The sequence below is a fragment of the Puntigrus tetrazona genome, chromosome 6 (genome assembly GCF_018831695.1).
Source record: "Puntigrus tetrazona isolate hp1 chromosome 6, ASM1883169v1, whole genome shotgun sequence".
Lineage (NCBI taxonomy): Eukaryota > Metazoa > Chordata > Actinopteri > Cypriniformes > Cyprinidae > Puntigrus > Puntigrus tetrazona.
Window position 1 is genome coordinate 2,812,482 of NC_056704.1, and position 12,211 is coordinate 2,824,692.

At 45.2% G+C, this 12,211-nt stretch overlaps 1 pseudogene; it reads left to right on the forward strand.

Moving 5' to 3' along the window:
• The first annotated feature begins 792 nt into the window (after positions 1-792).
• LOC122347455 lies at positions 793-5,522 on the forward strand (annotated as a pseudogene).
• The last annotated feature ends 6,689 nt before the right edge of the window (positions 5,523-12,211 follow it).

Here is a 12,211-nt window from a genome sequence, read left to right on the forward strand (position 1 = left end):
GAGATAAGAGACCAAGTGCTGAAAGGAGAAGAGAAAGGATGAATGGAACAGGACCACATGTTGGGTTGATGTGAGAGGCATGCATCATCAGTGGCTCATTCTCCAGCTCTGGTGTTCTGGAGTGACTGGAAACAGGAAAACTCTTCCAGATTAAGCGGTAATGTATTTAAACACAACATAAACAGAGTATGATGTTTCTACACTGTGGAGTCATGATGTTCTTGCTGCTGAAGCCACTAGACGTCAGATTTGGTTACATTCGATATGCGTTGATAAAGGAACGAAGCAATGCATAAGAATGCATGTTTTGTGTGTTTATGGGATGTTTTGTTCAAACTAGGACAGCTGTGAGCATGCAAGGATGAAACATCAGTGCATTCCAGTCTCTCATGTGCTCTCATTCTTTCTCTCTCTCTCATTGTAAATGCAGCTGTAAAGTTGCAACAACCGTCAACAGGGTCGAGGAAAACAGGAGGCTCTTGAAGGTGACTGTGAACATGTTGTTGATCTCAAACTGGAACGTTTTGGGTTGTGCAGACCTGGAGTGCAAGGCTTCATATGGACTATGGGGTCTGCAAATTAATTGATGTTGCGCTTGAAAAAACGGTCTGTTAATGGCCCTGAATGGGACGAATGCTGAACTCAGGTCCTCCGGGATATCGGGCGGAGATTTCAAAGACAAAAGCAGCGAACACTGGCTCATGGAGCAGAAGGTGTCTCTGGGTAATGTAGTTCTGAACAACTCTATGGATTGCAATGGTAGTGAAGACAGGAGCGGGTCAGATCCTTTGACCTCTGAGCACGTCCAGAAGAACTGGGTGGCACTTTTGATTTCTCTGGTCATAATCATCACGGTGACGGGTAACATCCTGGTCATCATGGCGGTGAGCTTGGAGAGGAAGTTACAGAATGCAACTAATTACTTCTTGAGGTCTTTAGCCATTACAGACATGCTTCTGGGTATCCTTTGTAATGCCAGTAGCCATGGTGACGATCCTCTATGGTGAGTTTCTTTGCATTTTTACATTTTACATTGTATTCATCACACATGCAGTAAATGTACAGCAATGCACAATGGAAATCTATGAGGAGAGGCATATCACCAAAATAACTATTAAAATACATAGTTTTCTTTGTATAGCTTCAAAAAAGAATATCATATATTCTAATTGGGTTTTTTGTACTGGAGGAGCCTTTTCATAGTTCCTAGAATTACTGGCTGGAAGTTCACGCTTTTTGCTGTGTTAGCACCCCAGGAGCTAGCAACTAGCAGTCTTAGTTGAAGGAACTCAGTTTGCAGCTCCTACTTTAGAGTACGTTCTAAAACAGTTCTAGAAACTACCAGTGACGTAAGTGTGTGCTGATTGGCCAAGTGCATTTAAACATACCCACCATTTTTAAAAACCCATGTAGAAGTGTTTCCTACACAAACACTGAAAATGCCAATAGCAGCATTTTCCTGTTATCTGCAGCATTGTGTACTTTTCTCAGCCTCGATGTACAAGTCGTCATAAGAGATGCTGTCAGATTTTCATACTCTTTTAATTGTATAAATTATCATGAAACCCATGACACAAAACAAAAACAGCTCCAAACATGACATCTTCCATTTACCGGTAGTTGTCGTTTGTTAATGCAATGAATAATGACAGCGCTTTCAGGGTTAAAGTTAAGAAGGGATACAGCGGCTACTAGGCATGGCTAGAAGGTATACAGCTAAAACAATAAATGTAGCTAACGATAAATGTAATTTTCTACCCATTAGATTGTGTTTTATTAATGTCTACACCTACCCCAGCCCTAAATCGACCCCTTACAATAATGCAAAAATAGTAATTATTGCAGTACAATGTGACAAAATGATGTTGTACTGATGTACTGTCGCTACCATATGTATCCTTTCTAGCCTTAACCCATGCGAGCATTAATATAGCGAACTTTTTGTACAACGATAATCACTGTTTTTGTATTATTGTAAGGAATGAATGCTGGCCAGTTCCTACAATTGAGTTCCTAGAACTACGCTGAGATGCGAAAGCCTCTAAAGTAATGCTAACTTGTAGTCTTTTAACTCCCATCTTGGTTTGATAAGCCAGTAAAACATACACATGATACGAACAAAGATAACATGACTGTTTACAATGAGAATCATCAACAGGAAATTATTGGCAACAAGACGGTGTTCTTTAGGGCTGTTAAAGTTCTGTGTAACTTTTGTGTAGCGTATTGTTTTGCTTTTAGTTTTAAAATTAATCTATTTTAACCAAATAAAAATGTACCAAAATTAATTATATGCAGTCAAATTATATATTACGTTTATATATCTTTATATATTTAATATATAATTAACTACTTTGTATTTTAAACATTTTATAATAAAAAGTTAAAAGCCCCTGGTTCCAATAACTTTATTTCAGATAGTACACTTGTATTTTATTTACTGCACATTTGCCTTGAACCATTGCCTTTCATTGTAAGTGTTTTATTGTAAATACAATTTTTCTTTGTTTTTACAAACCGAGGACAAACCCTAATTATTTTAGCCATAATCAGAAACTGCTATTTATTACTACAGATAATAATTTTCGTGCTATTGTCTATGGTTGTTAACACTGTACCAGATGTTGGTTTAATAGATGCTGTTTATAGACATGAATTTCTGAAGCCAGAAAATTCCTTTACATTTGTGTCTGGGGTCATGCACAGGATTTTTATTTGAGCTCTTTTACTGAATCAGCACTCATCAGGCGCGCCGGTGAATTTTTTTTCGGTCAAAGTGTAAACTGCAAACTTTCTTGTGTTGTAACATTTGTATCCCTGGAAAATGATGCATTTCTCTTTAGAACAATAATTAGGCCTCCATACATTTTGCTGGAAGGTGATTTATTTCTGTGCATAATGAGTGTGTGTTGGGCCGTCTGGTGTGTCCTAAATTAGCCTGCTTGTATTCACGCATGGGGAGAGAAATCCTCTTCCTACTCCTTCCAGCGCTTTGATGAGGAATTAATTATGCAGTAACGATGCTGTGCTTTGGTGTGTTTGTGCAGCAAAAATTGTTATGCTTCCTATTTGATGTCCTGAATAGTTTGACCAAGGAGAATAAAACATGCCACTTCTGGTTCATCTTCCTATCAGATGTATGTGGTATTGGCGTTATGACAGCTGGCCTTCACTAAATGATGTACAGATAGATTTATGATAACATAGAACTAAATTATTTATTCTCCTTCTTTCTTCTTTTTGTTGGTGGAGTTTGTCGATTAGAGATCAGCACTGTCTATGTAAACCTAGACAAAACAAAGTCTGCCTAAAGCATAACACATTGTTTTTAAATCAAACATGCTAACACGAACTCATTTTGATTGACCGCAACTAATTCACAGCTGGTATCATCTTATGCTCCCTGAAACATGTTATTCCCACATCTATGATGTAATGTTATTATGTAACCAAGTAAGACTAATTTATATAGCCTGCGTGAAACAGGGTTTTGCTCCAGGCACTAAGAAACAGCGCTCTATTTTAGCTGAACCTGTTGTGGGAATTCTGGGAGATTCTATGACTTTACAGTTCGAAGCACACCAATGAGTGTGAAGGTGCTGCTGATGATTACCACTGTCTGCATCTTCACCTGAAAATCGTCTACTCTCTCATCTCACATTCTTTTAGGTCCATACCCAAAGGAATCAAATACTGAGACATAGCGCTCTTCTTTGAAAGTCAGCAAAGCAAAAGGCTGAAGCTTTTGAATTACAACATTGTTTTGTCTACTGGTATCAAGAAAATGATTATTGATGATAACGAAAACTAAAGAAGCAGAAAAATATTTGAAAGTTTAAATTAACGATGTATTACATTCCAAAATATGATTGATGCCATAACACACATTTTTATAACAACTAGTTGAGATTTTTCTGCTGTTCCTGTCACTACTAATATTACTAATATAATAATAACACAATTTAAAGGGATGGTTCACTTTGCAACATTGATGTATCAAAATCGTCTTCCATCGTGACGTCCTGTACATGTATATGTTTAGATATTCACAGTGAAAGGTAACACTTCTACTTGCGTGAGACTACGCCCAGAGCACACAAGGTTTAATTTGGACATATGTGTGCATATCTGTGCCTGTTTTTATCCTCTCATGGAGAAAGTTCCCCATACCAACCATTGCATGACTGACAGACTACAATAGTTTGACTTAGAAATTCAAAATTGGATCTAATTAAGAAAAAAAGACACCTTAGATGCCCTTTGGGTAAGCTGATAAACTTCAAGTTTTACTTTCAAAGTGAACTATCCATAAAAATAACTGAATGCTAAATACTTTTCTTTTGCTTACATTACTCCATGCTATAACCTAGAAATATTTTATATTTTGGAGCTGTATTTTAAATGTAGCATATATATAACTATAAATATTTAATACACTCTGTGACCAACAATTCACAAGTACATGCTTGTCCAGAAAGTGATATTTTTTGTGTCTTTAACATGTTAGGTTACACCTGGCCTCTTCCTTGGGCCCTGTGTCCGATCTGGATCTACCTAGATGTCCTCTTCTCCACCGCCTCCATCATGCACCTGTGCGCCATCTCTCTGGACCGATACATCGCCATTCGTAACCCCATCCACCACAGCCGCTCGAACTCTCTGACCAGAGCCCGTGTCAAAATTACAGCAGCCTGGACCATCTCTGTAGGTAAGTTCTAAATGTAAGAGGAAATTGCTTTCCAGCTCAATTCTGAAATGCTAAACAACCGAGACTGCATCTGTTAGCACTGGTATGCCAAACCATAGCTCCAAGCGATCTTCTCATTCTCATTTTGTCTCCATCTGACTCAAGTTATCTCCATGCCTGTCCCAGTCCTCGGCCTGCCACGATCACACCAAAGTCTTCGGAATGAAAGCTGCCAACTGACAGACAACAATTTCGTTCTGATTGGCTCTTTGTGGCGTTCTTCATCCCGCTCATCATCATGGTCATCACCTACATTCTCACCATCAGTGCTCTTCAAAGCGAAGCGACTTTGTGCCTGGACCAACTCATAGTGCGGCCAAAATGGTCTTCCACTATTGGACTCCTACCCCGAGGCTCTCTGTCCTCGGAGCGTCTTTTCTCACGTTCATCTCTCTGCCGTGACGGGGCTTCCAGAGGATCTGGCCGTCGCTCCATGCAGTCCATCAGCAATGAGCAGAAGGCATCTAAAGTGCTTGGCGTGGTCTTCCTACTCTTTGTGATCATGTGGTGTCCGTTTTTGTGACTAATGTGATGGCGGTGGTGTGCGGTTCGGCGTGTGATGAAAGATTTAGTGGGGACTGATGAATGTGTTCGTTTGGGTGGGCTATCTGTCATCGGGCGGTCAACCCTTTCATCTACACGCTCTTCAATAAGACTTACCGTGCCGCCTTTGCGGTACATGCGCTGTCGCTACCGTGAGGAGAAGAGGCCTCTACAGCTGATACTGGTCAACACCATCCCTCCTCTGGCGTACAGCTCCTCTGGTCTTCCCTGAAGGTGGAGAACTCATTAAAGAGGAGGGCAGAGGGCAGCCGGTCTGGGAGCTTCTCCAACACAGACAGGTCAAACTCTAGAAACACACAAAACAAGCAGGAAAGGGAAGAGGTAGTGAGCCATTTGTGAGACTCCAGAGGGTTTTTAATTATGGTTCACATCAACGGACCTTAGAGACCGTCTCTTTGTAGGTGTAAAAGCTTGAAAAATGAAGTCTTTTATTTTAATATGTTTCCACCTGTGCAGCACAGCACAGTCAGCAGATCATACGACCTACGGCTAGGAGACAGATGCTTTAAACTGGGCGAACAGCAATAAAGTTTTACAACCATATTTCTTTGGACTCAAATCACAACTTTATGTGTATTTTGTACAAGATTTGTAAAATACATGCTGTAGATAATTACTTTACACTAAAATAGGAAGAACCACTATGTAAATTTGACAGATCTGTCATCATTTACTTACCCTTGTGGCATCCCAAATGTATACAACTTTCTTTCGTCTGTGAAACGCAAACAGAAAATTTTTGAGTCCATATAATGCAAATGGATAGGTCCCTCAAAGTTGATGCTTCAAAAATCATGCAAAAAAACCCCCAAACACAACGGTTATACAAACAAAAAAGTTGATGAATCAATCTTTTTAAACTTCAGACTTCGCTTCCGACCAACTGTCGGCGTGCTGTGAACATTATCACAGACTCACAGAAGTGACAGTCCACATCACTTTTCGAGTGAGTTTTGCAAAGCTCTTACATAATGATTACATAAGATGTGAACTCATATTTGCCTGAAGTGATGGTTTATAGTTTAAGAAATGTAATATATAAGCATATTTTTCTCACACACCTATTGTTTCCTTTAATAAGGCCATTGATTCATCCAATGATTACTGCTGAGGGTCCTGTCAACTTGCATTTATGGTGTCACAGATATTTTTTGTTTATCTGACTAAGGAAACTGGAATGCTACGATGTATGGTAGGGCTGCATACTGATTATGACAAAAATCATAATTGTGGATTATTCCTTGAAATTGTAATTGCGAAGATTAATTGTGACTACCACAAATTACACTGTTTATACGATGGTTAGAAGCAACTGCATGCCATATTTTTACATGAACATAAGCTAAAACACTTTCAGTAGTAGTAGCAGCTCTATAGTATTATGCCTCAAATGTCAATTATACATTGAATTGGTTTATTCCTTAAATAAAAAAAAATTAAATAAATGTTATTATAATGTTATACTAAATTTATAATTAAAACAATGGAAAAACCCTTTACCCAAATAAAAAAACACATCTTAAGCACATAGAATAACATAAGTGAACTTTAAATTATTAATTGCCTATTTGAACATGGCATCCATAATTGTAACTGCAGTTAGAAAATTAATTGTGCAGCCCTAATGTATGGTGACTAAATGATGACAGAAGATTGTCCTTTTGAAGATGCCAAAATATTTAAAGTTTATTTTTATGTTTATCGTGCATCTGGAGAGAAATAGTTTTATGATCATTAATTTATTAATATTATAAATTGTATTGTGAATACCTTGTGTATGATATGTGGGTAGATTAAATAAACCACGTCTGAGGAAGAATTCGTTTCTTTCTTTATTCAAACAAATTCATGATCTGCTAAAGTGGATGGGATGGGACTTGGCAAACAGTTCTCTCTGAATCATTACATGCCATCTGAATGAAAAACAAATGCAGACATGGGTGGCCATTAACAGACCAACTTAGGACATTGAGGAGTGTTAAATGAAAGTGTCTAAACGCTATTTGACTTTTAGCCTTGCCAGACATGCAAAACATTTTGCTCTCAGCAGATTTTCTAAGACATAGCAAGGCAGTTCTGGGGGTGAGTGACGTGTGTCATTAACCTTGAACGCTTATATTCAGTATATCTCTAAAAAAAAAAAAATGACTGGATAATTATATTCCTTTCCTTGAGGTAAAAGCATTTTTGTAAGTGTTTTCTGTGGACGCTGATGTCATTGGTAATTAAAGATAATTGAAAGTTCATGACAGTCATGTGACTGTGATGTGAGAGGACCAGGCTGTTTATTGAAAGAAAGCAGCATGTGCTTCTCTGAAGGCAATATATATGAAGATCCTCCTGATGGGTAAGGTAAGATTCTTAAGATTTAAATATTTCATTTCTAGATTTAAAAAGGACGACCTCTTCCTTAAGACTGAAAACACTGTTGGCTTCTGCAAATGTGTCAGAGTTCACCATGGAAATCACCATGGTATCAGATTATAATAGCATGGTGTTTAACACTGTAGATTACCATATTCATAAACACGCCATGTGGCGTATCTGTTTCACATCATAGCCTAAAAGAACTCGATGAACTTAATGAATTATGAAAGAAATTAATGAGTTACTTGTAGACTTTAATTGACCTTCTTAATGCTGTGAATAATGTTGTCCAGCTCTTCAGTGAGTAGTTCATGTTCTGCACGCATGCGCTCTAGTGTAGGAAACACCAATACTACTGTCACCAAGCCAGCAGAGGAGCTCTTACCCCTGGGTGATCTCCGATCACTTCCTCTGCTGCTACTTCTGTTCCAGGACTATAAAAACTGTAGCAAGCCACTCACCTGCAGGTTGCATTGTTTTCGCCTGTTCTATTGTTGGTTCTTGAGTTTTCCTTAGTCTTTGTTTTCCTGGTTTTGACCCTGTCTGTTTACTGTTTCTCTGATCGTTTGCCACTTCTGACCTGACCTCCGCCTGTCTCTGGATTTTGTTATTGCCTCGCCTCCTATATATCTGTTAGCCCTGTTCGACGCGCCTGCCTGTTATGACCATGCCTTCGTTTAATAAAAGCCTGCACATGGATCCATACGCCTCAGACCGTTCCTTCGTGACAGAATGCAACCTCACACCAGGATCCAGCGGTTTTCACCCGAACCATGGCCAGGTATGCACCTTGCAATGTCTTTGCTAACCCTCAAGCAGGGCACCCGATCACTTGAGATTATACTCAGGAATTTCTGGACCTGGCTTACTTCTGATTTCGATTTACGGACTGTTTGCTAATTGAATTTTCACGAGGAATAAATCAGCCACTCAAAACACAACTTGTTCAAGAGGTCCACGTGAATCACTTGCACACTTTATTGAGTTTGGTTTAGTGACTGTGAGGTCAGCTCACGTTGGGTATTATGGAGGAAGAAGACACTGCATTTATTCCCAAGATGGCTGCCTTCCCGAGCCGCTGCCCAAGATGGCCGCCTTCCCGAGCTGCCCAAGATGGTCGCCGCCTGCCCAGAGCCGCTTCCCCAAGATGGTCGCCGCCTGCGCGCTGCCCAAGATGGCGCCGCCTGCCAGAGCCGCCCAAGATGGCCGCCGCCTGCCCAGAGCCGCTTCCCAAGATGGCCGCCGCCTGCCCACCCAGAACCGCTTCCCAAGATGGCCGCCGCCTGCCCAGAGCCGCTTCCCAAGATGGCCGCCGCCTGCCCCAGAGCCGCTTCCCAAGATGGCTGCCGCCTGCCCAGAGCCGCTTCCCAAGATGGCTGCCGCCTGCCCAGAGCCGCTTCCCAAGATGGCTGCCGCCTGCCCAGATGCGATGCTGCCACCCGCCAGTGAGCCGCTTCCCAAGATGGCTGCCGCCTGCCCAGAGCCGCTTCCCAAGATGGCTGCCGCCTGCCCAGAGCCGCTTCCCAAGATGGCTGCCGCCTGCCCAGAGCCGCTTCCCAAGATGGCTGCCGCCTGCCCAGAGCCGCTTCCCAAGATGGCTGCCGCCTGCCCAGAGCCGCTTCCCAAGATGGCTGCCGCCTGCCCCAGAGCCGCTTCCCAAGATGGCTGCCGCCTGCCCAGCGCCGCTTCCCAAGATGGCTGCCGCCTGCCCAGTGCCAGCGCCTCGTGCAGAGCCTCCAGTGCCCGGCGCCTCGTGCAGAGCCTCCAGTGCCCGCGCCTCGTGCAGAGCCTCCAGTGCCCGCGCCGCCGTGCAGAGCCTCCAGTGCCAGCGCCTCGTGCAGAGCCTCCAGTGCCGCGCCTCGTGCAGAGCCTCCAGTGCCCAGTGCGGCGCCTCCGTGCAGAGCCTCCAGTGCTGCCCGCGCTCGTGCGCTCCGTCCACTGCCCGCCCGGCGCCTGCGTCGCGCCGTCACTGCCACGCGCCTCGTGGCGCCGTCCACTGCCCGGCGCCTCGCGGCGCCCGTCCACTGCCCGGCGCCTGCGCGCCCGTCCACTGCCGGCGCCTCGTGCGCCTCGCCCACTGCCTCGGCGCCAAATGCGCCCCGCCCCTGCCCGCGCGCCGCGTGTCGCCCGTCCACTGCCCGGCGCCTGCGTGCGCCCCGCCCACTGCCCGCGCTCGTCGCTTCGCCGTCCTGCCCGCGCCAGGCGCCCGTCCACTGCCCGCGCCTCGCGCCCGCTCCCTGCCAGCGCCTCGTGCGCGCGTCCCTGCCCAGCGCCACTGTCGCCGCGTCCCACGCCCACGGCGCGCTGCGTGCGCCCGTCCTGCCGCCCGCGCTGCCGGCGCCTGCGCGCCACTGCCCGCGCCTCGTCGCGCCGTCCCTGCCGGCGCCTCGTGCGCCGTCCCTGCCAGCGCCCGCGCTCGCGCCCGTCACTGCCCGCGCCTCGTGCGCCCGTCCACTGCCCGGCGCCTCGTCGCTCGCGTCACTGCCCGCGCCTCGTCGCGCCGTCCCACTGCCCGGCGCCTCGTCGCCCCGTCACTGCCAGCGCCTCGTGCGCCCGTCCACTGCCCGCGCCTGCGTGCGCCCGTCCCTGCCCGCGCCTCGTCGCCGCCTCAAGTTATCCCACCCTCCCACCTTGCCACACGTCGACGATGGATCCCAGCAGCCCCTGCACTCATCCTCTGTCCTCCACCTGGAGCTCGCCACGGGTCTGCCAGTCTCCATCGCGCCGTGGGTGAAGGATCCTCACTTCATCGTCCCGCCTCCGAGCCCCGGACTCCACACCTCGGCAGCCAGACCCGTCGGCTTCCGCCAGGCTCCTAGCTCCCTCCGCTCCACCATGCTCCGTCAATCCACCAGCTCCACCAGGCTCCATCGTCTCTCCGGCTACGCCTTGGTGGTCGTCGACCATCCGTCGCCTCAGGATTCCTCCTCCAGCCGCCTCATCCCTCCATCCCTCCGGCTCTGTCAGGCTCCTCCCTTCCCCCGGCTCCACCTCAGTCCTCTGTCGCTCTGGCTCCGCAGCGTCCTTCTCGTCCCCCGTCTCCGCATCAGTTGCGAAGCCTGTGGCGTCGCCTAGACCTCCAGCGCCTCAACGTCACCTTGGCTCTTCGGCTCTCCACCTCCGCTTCAGTCTCCTCCGCCACCTGCTCCGCCGCCATCGGTCGGGCGCCATGGAAGTCGATGGCTGTTCCTCTTCCATGGCTCCTCCCTCCGTCGGCTCCACTGTTGACCACCATAGCTGGGCTCTGGATCACCTCCCGCTCCGGACTCCTGTCTTCTCCTGGCTCCTCCCTCCGTCTCTTCCTCCCTGGACTCCGTTTGCTGACCCCCTCCCGGAACCCCTCCCAAGCTCACAGTGTTTTTGTTTGTTTTATGGAGCGCCAGGAGTCGCTCCTAGGAGGGGGCTATGTCACCAAGCCAGCAGAGGAGCTCTTGATTCCCCTGGGTGATCTGCGATCACTTCCTCTGCTGCTACTTCCTGTTCCAGGACTATAAAAACTGTAGCAAGCCACTCACCTGCAGGTTGCATTGTTTCGCCTGTTCTATTGTTGGTTCTCGAGTTTTCCTTAGTCTTTGTTTTCCTGGTTTTGACCCTGTCTGTTTACTGTTTCTCTGATCGTTTGCCGCCTGACCTGACCTCCGCCTGTCTCTGGATTTTGTTATTGCCTCGCCTCCTATATATCTGTTAGCCCTGTTCGGCGCCTGCCTGTTATGACCATGCCTTCGTTTAATAAAAGCCTGCACATGGATCCATGCACGCCTCAGACCGTTCCTTCGTGACACAACTACACCTGTATCATGTCTAAATTGTTTTTGGCTTATTCTAGGGTGTTTGGCGCTATTTTTCTACTCATTTTTACAGTGTCGCTTTGCTGCTATTAACTCGCTGCCAACAGCATTACAGCTTGATTTAATTTGTCTTCAAAAACTAAACAGCAACTTTCCAAACACATGTATTTTGTCTAAAGGATAATTCTTAGGTCATTTTATCTGACGTTTAACAAATGTATGGATGCAGATTCGGCGTAACAAATGTGAATCGAATGGATAGACCTATTAATACATAATAATAAAAGATTATTATTCTCAGTTTTGTGATCATAAACTGTTATAATCGTGACAATCATAATTCACCGGAGAAGAATGTATAGAATTTGGGGTGAAAAGCCCATTTTGTAAATAGAAAAACAAGACCAAGGGCCAAAAACATTGGCTGGCAAATGAAAGACCTGCAAAATACATGCCCATCTAATTTATTCCTATAACTTGTATGAAATAGATTTGTTGGGAATGATAGCTACTATATAACACATCTGATTTAATCACAATCTAAATTCATACGTCTGCACTGTTTCTGTTCGCAGATTCAAAATGAGACTTTTACTTATTTAATTAAGTATACAGTAGTGGATCAAAAACAATAACTGCTCTTGTTTTAGGACGACTTTTATCAACTTTTTTGATCCACTTCAAATGTTGACTACTGTATACTTTGAAAGTTAGGCCTATTTATGGCAACATAATAATTCAAAAC